The following is a 14027-nucleotide window of genomic DNA, read 5'->3' as shown; positions in this document are numbered from 1 at the left end:
AGGATTATGTTTGCTAGAGATAAAGTAGATTATGATTCTACTCCACAACCAGGCATTGAGGCACTTAGATGTATATTCCATGATGAGACTACCCTTGATCGCGCTATCACTTGAGACAATTTGATGAGTAGATATGGTGCAAAGTACCCTCTAGCTTGCATGTTGGCTGGTATGATTGGTTGTTTTGTGATTCCTGACAGAGGACAACAAGGTTTTTAATGTGGTTGGGGCAGGATGCTTGAGAGGTTATTGACTCATCTAGTGAGATTAGGGTGGGGATCATGCTTACTCGCTCATATGTATCATGAGATGCATGAGATTGTCTATCAGGAGGGTAAGAGCATGGCAACAAGTGTCTTAGTTTTACAGATATGGGCATGGGAGCTATCCCAGTATGCAGACCTATTGTAGATGATTCTAGAGAGGCATATCAACCTATTGTATGTTGTTACTCGAGTTATGTTAGACAACCCCACCTATTCAAGACTGGTTATTGGAGGAGGTAGTTGGATGATTTGATCGTCGTAGTACAGAGACCATATAGGGGTCTAGAGCAGTGGGATGATTGGAGGGTACAACAAAGAGATACATTCATGACTAGACCTCTCATCGGCAGATTGACCACGATTATTGAGCGGTTTATAGTATCTAGGGTGTTGAGGCAGTATGGGAGACCGCAAAGTATATCCCAGGAGTTTACAATGTATGCTAGATACGAGGACGATGAGAGACGAGGATGGGCACCTAGGCTCTCAGATGCCTTGAGCATGCGGGAGTTAGCGGGTTTACAACTACAGAGATGGGAGTACCTGGAGGATGTGGAAAATGTGGGGGTATTGCCCAAGTATAGAGATTGGTTCCAGAGATATCCATTCCCTTGATTTACAGATCCGGGAGAGAATGCACCTTTATAGAGGAGGTTGAGGAGGATGCACCAGCACAAGCATAGGTACCAGGTCAGGTACAGGGATGGGTACAAGGATGGAGAGCAGATGTACCTAGATGAACAAGAGGTGATCCTGGTGCTAGCAACAATAAGGTACCAGTGAGAGGTCGACAACAATAGAGAGGGGAGGGTGGATCCTTAGGAGTTGTTGGGGTTGAGGCTGGCGGTTCTAGGGTAGCAAAGGTTGAAGATGAGGAGGAGAGAGCAGCTCTTAGGCAAGTTAGGTAGCGGAGGGATGGGAAGGGAGGTGGAGAGGGAGATATGGAGAGAAAGTAGTCAGTGCCAGACGTAGTACGGTCTTTGAGGGTGAGGTTGATGGGTTTGCAGTCACAATTGATAGTGGCGCAGATGTAGTTGGCAAAGAGAGAACGACAACTTGTTGAGATCAGAGCAGAGCAAGATGCCCTTCAATGAGAGGTTTTGCATCAAACAAGTCATGCAACTTATTATGTTGCAGCTTATAGTGTAGCAGTCCCAGTAGCGCAGCAGGTTGTGTCGTATTCTCAGTATATGGCTCGATCTGAGGGAGCTAGGGCACCCACACAGTACGTCGGTCAGTAGGCACCACCTCCTCCACTTGATGATGAGGGAGAGGTAGAGAGCTAGATTTGTTATATCTCCTAGATTTTGTTATACACCCTATTTTTTTGTAGCCTATATGATTCTTGCTCCTATGAGACATTGTATATGACAGTTGATATCATTTGTACTCTTAGACACTGAGATTATGATGAGATATATGAGCTCTTGATTTGATTTCATCGTACTTGTGTTGATTGATTATGAGATGTCTTTCTATATGCTCTATTCTATATGTATGCATATCTTTTCAGTATGGATGTATATAATGGAGATGAATATGAATGTTATTTTTTTTATATTTCTTTTTCATATGCAAATAAATGATGAAAATGAGTAGCTAGTAATACAAATACTTATTTTTACACAATAATATGAATGCAAATAAATATATAATAAAATATGTGGATCTATATAAGATGCTCATGTATCCAGCTAACATCTCAATACACAAGTAGTCGATTCAATAAGCGATGATGAAAAAGGGAACCACTTAGCTGAGAAATGACGATTGCTTCAGACTCTCATTCAAAAGATAAAGAGATCATTGTTATCATGTCAAAGTCACTTGAAATGCATAAAAATTAGAATGAATGCAACCTAAACTTAGTCACTAGATTTGGTATGCTTAATTTTCATCACTGAGCTTTTTACAAACACAACAGGCAAAACAAAGTTCCTTCCTTTTCATATGCAATATTAATTATCTTGTCCGCAATGACCCTTTTATCATTCATATCCTTGGACAAATTACACATGCATCTGGATTGCACATTAAAGAAATTCCCTCGAAACAGAAAAAGAAATAACTCCAACCTCTTTGTAGCATACAAATAAGCGGAGTCAAGGTATGTGTGGCGATTTCACCTTGATGTGAAGGCATTTCTCACAGACACCCAGCTGATTAGATGTTTCTAGATCATCAAAATCATTCCTACAAGCAGAAAACAAAGAAAAGTATTATGCCCTCAATCCTTGCTCCTCTTAGTCAAGATAGACTTCCTCGAGTTACTCAGAGGGAATAATAATCAAAAACCAATTTAAAAGACAACACACAAAGAAAATTTCAATCATATCTCAAACAGTTTAATGATTGTTTTCAGTAGTATTGTTTTGCTTGTTTACTCAATGATAAAACTATTCAATAGTTTGGAGATAGATGACTAACTCAAAGTGCATGACTTGATACTACCAACATAAAGATGACTTGGTTGAACTACTTAGGACATTTAGATTGATCGATCGATTACCCTAAGACTAGGACATTGATCAGTTTCAAGCCATGAGGGTTCCAAAAGAACTTGGATGTCACAAAAGAGACTAAAAGATATGTACAAGCTAAAGCAAAGATGCAACACTTTAGTACAAGAGAGAAGACTAACTTGGATAAAATCCAACAACCATACTAATCGATGTCATTGTTTTCATTTGGTGATCATTGATAGGAATGTCTGGTTTCAAAGAGTAAGAACCTCGTATAAGACCAATTTGGTTGGTTTCGAGTGTACCCTTCCTTGTATAAGATATGTTGATGTTTGATAGATTTTGATAGATTGATTAACAAGACATGCGATAAGTTTGATTGCAGACTTTGAGAGTTTATTTGTTGTTGTTTTGGTTTGATGGATGGTTTATGCTTTCTTGCCTTGACTTTGTCAGTTTTTTGGGGGGGGGGGAGATTTATTTTATTTTTAGGATTTTGTGAGTTTTTTCAGGACATTTTATGATTTTAAGGATTTTTTCAGCCATACCCCCAGTATGCAAACCTATATGACATGATGATCTGCAAAATGCATGTGGAGACAATGATTTTTTGATATGACCTATGTTAATGGAATACGCATGATGAAGATGCATTTCCCATTCTAGCAAGGATGACTGTGTTTGTTTAGCATTCAATACACCAATTGAATTGAAGATACAAAACATTTCATAGATAAGCAATCAATCGATCCTTAAGGTCCCTTGGAACATCCAAATTAACACACTTAGTGACTAGGATTTACAAATGGAGACGCAAAGAACTTCCCCATAGATTCTTGAAACTTTGATCTTCTTTTGCCCATGTGAGTGCAAATGAGTTAATTCCTTCTCTTGTATTCACTAAAGATCCTTAGCATCCTATATGATGAGCTACATGGATTATTCTAACTTCAAAATCATCTCGAATAGAGCCTCGCTGGTAGCAAGATTTTAGAGCTCCCATGAGGTTATAGATTGTAATTTCTCAAATATTGCTCCATTGCCAACAGGCGTCCATAGGCGTAATGGAGTTACTCGCATGTTCCCATATTCAAGCTTATTGGCACACTTGTATGTTTGATATTTCAGTTATATATCATTGCTCTTTTTCCTTAAGATGAATATTTGGCATAGCACTTTTTCTTTTTTCTTTTTATTTTCTTGCCTTGACTTGTAAGTAATGAAACCTACTTGGATGTGACAATTACAGCGGCGTTGAAGTAGAATTTTAGATTTTTCACTAGCCATATGATCAACTAGGTGTCTCGAATGAATTAGAGATTTTATTAATGTGTTTGAGATATAGCAATTGATAGATTTTGGGTTAACAAGTCTCAAATAGTGAAATCACTACCCAACCATAAGTAAAGTGTCGTCATAGGGTGATGTTGAAAATGAATGACCTTAAGATCTCAAAGACTTCATGTCTGGATATCTAAGAAAGGAGACAAGCCTTATTTGCCTTGAATGCAAACAAATGATAAACTTGGACACTTTCTTTATTTTATTGATGCTGCTATATGCTAATGCAGAAAATTTTGTGAATGCGACGCATAAAAAAAACTATGTGATGCAATGCTTTGAATAAAATGAGATGCAATGCAAAAAATAAAAACTTAAACTAACCCAACCCTTGGATATAATATCGTTTAAGGTGCATGTTGTTCATAGGTTCAGGGAGTTTTGTGTAGGTAGTTCATCTATCTTTGTTTGAAGAGTCAGATAAAGATGTATTTTCCCATAGGATATAAGGACTCAGCTAAGTATACATGTTTAGCATCTCCAATGTTGGTTTACTTAGTTTGGGGATTTTGCGATGAAACTAGGTTAAATTCTTATGCAAAGGATTGGATGAGGGGTGTGGAAGGATGAAAAGGAGGTGTTGGATAATGGACCGGATATTGAACGTTTGGTGCATGAGTGAATGGAAATGTTTGCGGGATCACCATTGGCACACATCTTGAGGGATGGTGGATTGATGGAGGAAAAGTGGATCTCGGATTTTGAGATTTGGATGGAGGAACAACCAGGGATTTTGGGACATAAGGATCCAAAATGGATGAAGGAGGTGATGGAAGAATAGATTTGGAAGGTTTGGATGGAGGAACAACAATCTTGGATGTTGATTTGGATTTTTCTTTAGACTGTTGTGCTTCAAGGATATGTTTAGGGATCCACATGGTTTTTTATTTTTCATGCTTTTGCAGTTTCTTGGAACGCATTGCTTCTAAAAGTGCCTTAGGAACCCATATAGCTTTTGATTTTTCTTTATTTTGCTCAGTGAACCTTTGTGTCCTTCTAGATGGATGGAAGGTACGTGAAGATGTATGCCTTTGTTGATCCTGCACAAGTGATGGAGGAATATAGGGTCCTAAAATGGATGGAAGAGATGAAGGGGAAGGCGTGTACTTGGATTTTGGTTTAGTAAGGATACCAACATTTTGAGGAATATCATTACGGCCATGACTCTTAATAGTTTCTTTAACATGGAGGGGTTCTTGCTCGTGAAGGTCTACCCCTTTGTGTTTATAAATATTTTGCCTTGTATGATCATGAGGGGGCTTTGTAGGCATGATGGATCTGTGAGGTGAACATGGAGGATTATGACAAGAAGATGAAGGGATACTTTGATCTTGATATGGAAGGTGATCATCTTGGAAGAAATGGAAAGGTATAAGGGGATCATCGTGGGATTCTATGGAGATAGGATCTTTTTCGACCATTGGATGGGATGGCCCTTGAGATAGCCCTTGAGGGTCAACATGAGAAGTTTCATCATTAGATTCATTATTAGAGGGTTAAGGTATGGATTGTTGTTGAGAAGCCTTAGGAGATGGAGGCATCATGGAAGAGATGGAGGCTACATGTGTGACATTTCTAGACATAGGTTCATAATTTTGATCATGCTTGGTAATGACATTTGGTTTCTCCTTAGGTGAATTTTTAGAATCTTTAATTTCAATAATACCATCATCAAGGAGCTCTTGAATTTTATGTTTTAATTTCATGCACATTGAAGTCTTATGTTTGTTATGCTTATGATATGCACAATAATTACTCAAAATTTCACATCCCCACGTGGTCTTGTTAGGCAATATGATAAGATTATGCTCAAGAAGCTCTTCCAAAGTTGACTCAATAAATTGCCCCAGGGGCGTAAACTGTCTATCTAGGGGATAGATGTCTTTTTGTCTTGGTGAAGATGTCTTATGATCTTGTATGAGATTTGGCTTTTGATTTTCAATTACTTTTTGTTCCACCTTATATAATTGTTTTAGCATTTCTCGAAGACTGATGTTCCTGATACCATGAAATTTTATCTTAAGAGGTGTCATTGAATCTTTTTCTTGGGCTTGAATGTCATATATTTCTTTCTTGAGATCTTGAATTTGTTGGGCCAAGGTAGCCATGGGCTTCTTACTTTTGTTAGAATTTTTAGAAGAGTTTCTGGTTAGAACAAGCATTTACAACCAACAGGACCAAGAGCTGGATATGATGCAAATGTCAAGATCAAATTGAAGCTAGTTGTTCATTTGACATAGTGATTTGAGAGAAGTGACTAAGACTCAATCTGGTTTTAGGAACGATCTATCATGTATAAGACATGATCTAAGTAACTTAGGTTGATTAAGTTTGACAAGTAGTTGATTGACCTAGCTAAAAGATGATTGACAAAATCATGCAACACAACGACAGGGGTACACTATCAAGATTTTTTTATGCTCAAGATTATGATGACTAGATTTATGCTTGTTGTATACTGATTAGGCAAGTATGACAGTTATGTAAAAGTGTGCAAACAGACAAGTTTCTGGACTAACAAAATCAGAAATTCGTACGATAGAGTTTTCAAACCCAGATGACAATTTAGCAGTTACTAGATGACACAAACAGTTTCTCGTACGAGTTGCTGCCTATACTCGCATGACAATTTAGTGTTCTCTAGATGACAATCTGATGAGGATAATGATTATTCGTACGACATGATAACTCAAACCAGACGATAATTCTCTGGGATAAGGACAACAATTCTGATAGGACCAGATGACAAACTGACAAGACCAATTTAGACTTTACAACAATAGGTATATAGCCAGACGATATTTCAGTAGACTTGTACGATAGATGACTAGATAGAGATGAGATTCTGACACTGACAGAGACTGACAGAGATGAGATTCTGACAAGGACAAAGTTTTTGATTATTTTCTCCAGTTTCAATATTTCAGTTTCAAGGATGAAAACACAGTAAACATGCAAGATGTAAAATGACTTCAAACACAACACGCTAACCCTACGAAAGTTGGCTTAAAGAAGAAAACCTTTGCTTGCAGACTCAGGTACACACCCAATAGCTAATCAGAATTCAGTCGTTGAGTCTCACGCAATGGATTCTAAATGTCGTATTAGCTGACTCCAAATGCTAATGGGGGCACAAAATAGCAAGTATCTTGGGAGAGTTACTATCTCTCTTGCACAAAGATTATCCCCCTTTCGGAGGTTAATCAAGTAGCCTCTATCTTATAGATCTTAGTCAGGAATTTTGTTCAAAATTACCCCTTGAAGTCACGCAAGCATGATTGAGGCCTATAGCCTCACAAGGTACTGAAACAAGTTGTAGTCACGTAAACGTGATTGAGACTGTGAGGCCCTACAAAATGCTCGATATGAGAGATCTCAAAGAGAAAACTCAAATAATCTTATCCTCTAAGACTTTAATCACCAGAGGCCTATTTATTATAGTGAGTTGGAATGCTCAGGTCCAGTTGTACTCACTTGGGTCATTCTCATAGGGTGATTACTTTTTCCCACTGTGACAGGCCTGCTAAAGGTACACAAATTTGAAACTTAGAAAAAGCTTCGAGGGTCTAGATTTCTGATTGTCTGTGCAGACAAGAGCATACTCTCCTACCTCTTAGATTTTTCTTAAAACACAAAAGACAGATTTGTTCATTAACCAAGTAGCAATTTAATCACCTAAAAAATAAATTTAAAGAATACACGAATTTCACTTGAATCTCCTCAAGCAACCTGCAAAAACAACAAATCAATAGTCATATTGTTTTTAGTGCGACAGGCGTGTTGTTCGACAAACGTTCTGCAAAAACTGATTAGGCTGTCAAAATTTCTCAGGTAGATAGAAAACAAGCCAGGGTTAGCATTAGTACCATAAAAATTCAATAAGAAAAACCCTAAAATTGCAATTTGTTTTAATACCAAAAACCAGAATATTGTACAATGATTCTCACCCCAATCGTACAATAATTCACGACGGATCGTACAAGACCTGCAAATTGTCATTCGGGTCTCTGTGAAAACTCATACGAGTTTTTGCAGTAACTATACGAAAAAAATTCAAAAAATAAAAATGAGTTGATCTGTAAGGCCGAAAGATGAAGTATTCTGCCCCACGGTGGGCACCAAAAATGTGTGTGTGAAAAAGTGGATAAAGTCTGCAAGTTGTAAGACACAACACTTCAATTAACTCATTGTATGCATGGTTAGACAAATATAATCATGAATATAAAAAACTATAACAAATCGAGCTATTGCCTTCTAAAAGATGCAAGTATAGACTTGCTCTCAGATTTGTCTAAGCAATACCAGTGACTAGACTACACCAAGACGAAGGATTTAATCTATATGAGCATAAGGTTCAGCTAAATGAATGTAAGATTAAGCTAGATGAATGACTATTAAGCTAGATGAATTCAAGCAATCACAATTAAACTAAATATGCAAAAAGATAAACTAAGATGCAATAATATCAAAGCACAATATCTTCAATGACTCCAGAGCAAAAACTACACAATAATAATAAATCTCTAGGGTGTTTTGAATGAGAGATGAAGGCTGAATTTATAGAGACTCAAAGGAGAGACCAACGATCAAGATCGATTAACAATTAGCGGTTGAGATTCCTCAAGAAAAAAGCACAATCCAGGTAAAATTGAATTAAATGAGAGATCGGATTAAGTTTTGATTAAGTAAAAACAGGTATTTGAAAGGTACCCAAACCTTTTACAAGCCATGAGAACAGAAAAGCATAAAAAAGTGCCTGATCACTTTAAAAAGTCAAAATGAACCCACCGGATGGGCACAGCTTAAAACAACATTACATAATTACATAAAACTCGAAACAGACAGCAACAGGAAAGCAAAAGACAGCAAAGAGACAGAACCAAGGATAGCAACTGGAACTAAATACTATTCAGGATCTCCTCAGCGTGAACAACCATTTGTTTCATGTTGTTTGCTGAGGTCTTCATATCCTCCAGCTCACGACCTTCGATGTCAACCTTATTCTTTGTGTTGGCTCTGGTCCTCCTTTCATGACCCTTCTTGTTCACCTACTCTTTATCACCTTCCTTCTCTACATTGTTCTTGTACCTGTTGATAAAGATGTTCATGTTGTCCACTGAAGATTTAAGAATTTGGAAATTTTGATCAGCAATTTGCTTGACATTATGCTCCAACTTGTCAATTATGTTGCCAAAATGTTTCAGTTTGTTGTCCATTTCCTTTCTATCTCCCATCTCATTGACCTTTTTCTCTATGGCTAAGATTTTTCCAACCATACATTCAATAGCTTGCGCATTATGTAGAATGGCCACTAACTCTTTAACATGCTCCGCCAAGGGCTTGTCACCAGCTGTAATTCTTGCCATGGCCTGTGTATCTGTTTTCAAGCTATTAATATCCTTCACCAGAGTAGTGATGGTCTCACAGAAGGCCTTAATGGTATCTTTGTCACCACTATCACTTTGACCCCCTTTTTCTGTAAGGAAGTTAAGTAGCGGAAACAACTTCCTACACTAACCTTGAGAGGAGGGTAATGCAAAACTTTTTCAGATCATTACAATAGTTACAGAAAATAGAAATAGATATAATAGCATTCATACCACAACACAATGATTTACGTGGGGAAAACCCTTTCGGGAGAAAAACCCCACCCTCCAAAAGCAGCTCAATATTTTATTCAGCAATCAAAAACAGATTACAAAATACTTGCAGAGCAAGCTCTTCGCAGGAGTACCACTAATCAGAGATTCAGAGGCAACTCAATAGCCATAGGACTCTTACACACAACCTCTATCTCACACACCTCATAAATAGGAGATACAATACAAGAAACCATCAAACGGTATTACAAAACCATGGGCTAAAACCACCCAATAAGGTGTAGCCGACCTTATCTCCCTTCTAGATGCTCTATGACATGTTAAAGCACACATCAACACGTGTCGCTCCCTTTTACAGCTCATTTATGTATTCGATACAAATTATTTTTTCCTATTTCAGGAGTACAAACTTCCGGAGGCCATAACTTGAGAACCGGGTGTCCGATTGACGAACCGTTTGAAGCGTCGGAAAGCTCACGAAGTGCTCTATCACCTCGTAACCCGCTTCGCCGGTTACGGCCACTTTTTAGGGCGTTTCGGAGCCTCTAAAGTCCCCAAAATTAAGTTTAAATATTTTATTGCACCCCTCCAAGACGAAAACTTTAATATCTTCAAAACTAGCTGTGACCTTGCAACGAAACTTTACCGGAATGCTTATCTAGCCAACCAGAAGCTTCAGGGAGAGTTTCGCACCATTTCGTGCTCAAATGAAAACTTACTATAAATAGTAACCTCACATAAATGCAAGGTTGAGACACCATTTTTCCCAACATTTTCCTCGTTATGCAGTCTAGTGGTATTCACGGTTTCCAAATTATCCTTAATCGGGTTACCCTCCCCTTCTTTGTCTTGACTATCAATCCTCTTATTATCATCATCCTCCTCCTTAGACTCAACCAGAACATAATTGAGATCAGAATTGCTACCCTTTTTAGTGTTCTTTTTATGAGCCTTCTTTCCAGAGGCTTTCCCTTTCCTCTTTTTAACAGGTTTTTCTTCAAGGGAATCAGTTTCAGAGTCCGACATTTCAAATTCCACAATAATCCTCCTCTTCTTAGCCCTAATCCTCCCTTTTTTGCTAGTTTCTTCTAACTCTTCCTCGATCTCAGAATCAAATTTGAAACCACTATCCTTACTTTCTGTAGTCTCATCTCTGGCATTTTTGTCTTTAATAGGCTTTTCAATGCACTTCCCCTTTAGCATTTTGTAAACCAGGACCATGAGCCCCTGGTGGAGGGCATGATCACCTTTAGGGTCCTTCTAGATCTCCTTTATGGTATGATCCATTGAACAGGCCAGGTAATAGGGAAGGCTAACCCTTTCACCATGACGGAAATGGTTAAGAAGGACGAAGTGATGCCCATAAGCCCTGGTAAACCTATTGTCTAAGGTAATATATTCAATAGAAGCAAATAAGACAAACCTCCATGGCCTGCAAATTCTGTTTGGGGAGTGGTAGGAGTTGTCAATTTTGATCATCTTTCTTCTCTCACCATCCGTTACAGGAAACTTGTTTGCAGCCTTATCTGATATCCCTCTGTCCCTGTAAAATTTCATACCCTCGGTAGTCATCCCCGTGGCCTCAACGATAACCTCTTCGTCTACATTGATCATATGTGATCCAATCAGAACTTTTCCATTTTTCCAGTTCTTCATGAAGTAGCTGGTAATTGTGGGGTCCTTCCCATTCAGTCATTCCATGAAAACATTGAGCCCCCCTGCTGAAGGATACTCCAGACTTCTTCGTTCTTTCTCCATTCAGCGCATGAAGCAAGTTTAAATCTCTTCTTATTTCCTCCCATTTTTCCAGCACCTTCCTTGCAATGCCTTCTCTTGTTTTGATAACTTTTCCTCTAGTTTTTGTGGTTATTCTATAAGAGCGCCCATAATCCATGCCAAATAATGATGATATGACACCTATTTAATAGCTCATTATCTTCAAACAAGCCCTGCATCGAAAAAGGCGGAAAGGTCATTAGAAATAATGATTAAAAGTACCACATTGCCTTGTATAGCTTCAAGCTTTTCACCATAACTAGTGATGATGTTTTCCGATTGGCAAGCTAGGTTGGCTGCCCAATCAGCACATGAGTTGGCCTCCCTATAAACATGTGTAAAAAAACACATTTCAAACTCTTCGCTGATTTTCCTTGTTGCTTTAATAGCATTACCAATTGACCATGACGGCGGGAATTTCATATTTAAACAATTGATAATGTTTAAGGAGTCTCCTTCACACCAAACTTTAGTGCATTTGGCTTCTTTTGCAAGGATAATCCCATGATAAGCCGCCATGGCTTCAGCAACATGGTTGGTTTGTTTTCCTATAGGAATACATTTTATGATTTTACATATTCCCCATTCATCCCTTAGGACCACTCCACATCCTGCAACCCCCGGGTTTCCCTTAGAGGCCCCATCAAAATTGATTTTCATCCATCCCCTAGGTGGGCTGGTCCATATCACTCCCTCTCTAGGGTTACTCTGGATACTCTCTTGAGCTTTTAATCTCCATTTTTTATAGACAAATTGATCCTCCTTAGTGTTAGGATTATCAATACCACCTATAATATTAATATTTTCCACTATGCTTCTTATTTTTTCAAACACAATGTTAGCCTTAGTGTACTTTTCTCTGAAAATTCTGTCATTTCTGTCTTTCCATATACCCCAACACATGTGTGGTAAAGCAATTCTCCATAGCAAGGTAGTAGTTCTATTTTTTTAAGGATGATGCCATGACTTGAAAATCTCCTGAATCGAGTTGGGGAAGCTCCAACTGATATTGAATTGATCCAGACAACTTCCCCAAACATCAGCTGAGAAGGGGCAATGAAAGAGCATATGATTTATTGTCTCCTCATTTTGCTTACAGAGTGTACAGAAACTTGGTATACTGATACCTCTTTTTCTTATATTCTTTGTTGTTAGAATTTTGTCTTGGAGGGCTATCCAAAAGAAAATGTTGATCTTGGGGGTAAGGCCTTTCATCCATGCTTTAGCCCAGCAAGGACTTTCCATGTTATTGTACTGTTGATGATAAAGAGATGCCACAGTAAAAGTACCACTAGCAGTGAGTTTCCAAATTAACTGGTCTTCTTCTTCAATCCTCACCATTGAGTTCATGACTTTGTTCAAACTACCCAAAGACTAATCCACTTGAGATAAGTCTTTCCACTGTCCATCTTTCCAATAATCCTCCACCTTGGTTCCAAATCTTTCCTTGCATTGGTTCTGATATCTGTTCCACTCAAGGTTTTCATTTAAAGGGGTCTCCATAAGCCAAGGATCCTCCCAGAACTGAATAAGATTCCCTTTCTCCAACTTCCATTTTGTACCTTTGATAATTAAGTCTCTAGTCCTAGAGATATTTTTCCAAATATTGGATCCAATTGGGATAATCTCCGCTTTGAGGAAACTTTGAAGATTTGGACATTGGCTTTTATATTTGTTGTCCCATATTTTTTTCCACTCTCCTTGATTTCTATATCCTCTCCAAATCTTCTTAGCCATAAGGTATTCATTTATGTCTCTTATTCTTCTAAGGCCCAGACTGCCGTTATTCATAGGCTTACAGACCTTCTCCCAAGCAATTAAGTTCATTCTCTTCTTCTCCTCAACCCCTGTCCATAAAAAGGATCTCCGTATTTTTTCAATGGCCTTAGCATACTTAGTAGGAATCCTGAACAGACTGATGGCATAGAGAGGGATACTTTGAAGAGTGGTTTTTAGCATTTGAACCTTACCTACTTGACTAAGTAGAGCTCCCTTCCATCCAGACAACTTTTTATGGAATTTATCCACCAAGGCTCCCTAAAAGGTATCTGGAGGATCCTGACCTAAAGGAAGCCCCAAATGGGAGGCAGGCAAGCTACCAATTTGGCCACCTAGAATGTTACTAATTTTAATCCTCCTTCTCTCTGGGGTGTTGATAAAATATGTTAGAGTATTCGGGTATTTACTTGATTAATTAAACAATATTTGTTTAATTATTTAAGTTCCCTTTATCTCTTTTACACTTAAGCTAACTTTAGGTACATATAATTAATTGTTTTAATTAATTATTATGTGCAAACTAGGTTTTCCCTTTTAGGGTTTCTTGACCTATTAAAGGTTGAGTTCTTTCTTTTCATTGTATGAAGAAGGATTATTATTGACAATACATTTTGGAGATTATTGAGCTCTCATCTTTTGGAGCATATTTTTCCTGTATATTCTTTCCTTCTGTGATTTGCTTCCTTGCTTCTCCTTGTAACAGGTTTTTCAGCTTGCAGAGATTATTTGGGCTCTAGTGGAGTTGTATTTTCTCAACTCCTATATGGTATCAGAGCTTCAAATCTGCAGCTAGCTGTTCTTGT

Source organism: Cryptomeria japonica, chromosome 8 (genome assembly GCF_030272615.1).
Source record: "Cryptomeria japonica chromosome 8, Sugi_1.0, whole genome shotgun sequence".
NCBI lineage: Eukaryota > Viridiplantae > Streptophyta > Pinopsida > Cupressales > Cupressaceae > Cryptomeria > Cryptomeria japonica.
This window is presented reverse-complemented; position numbering follows the sequence as displayed.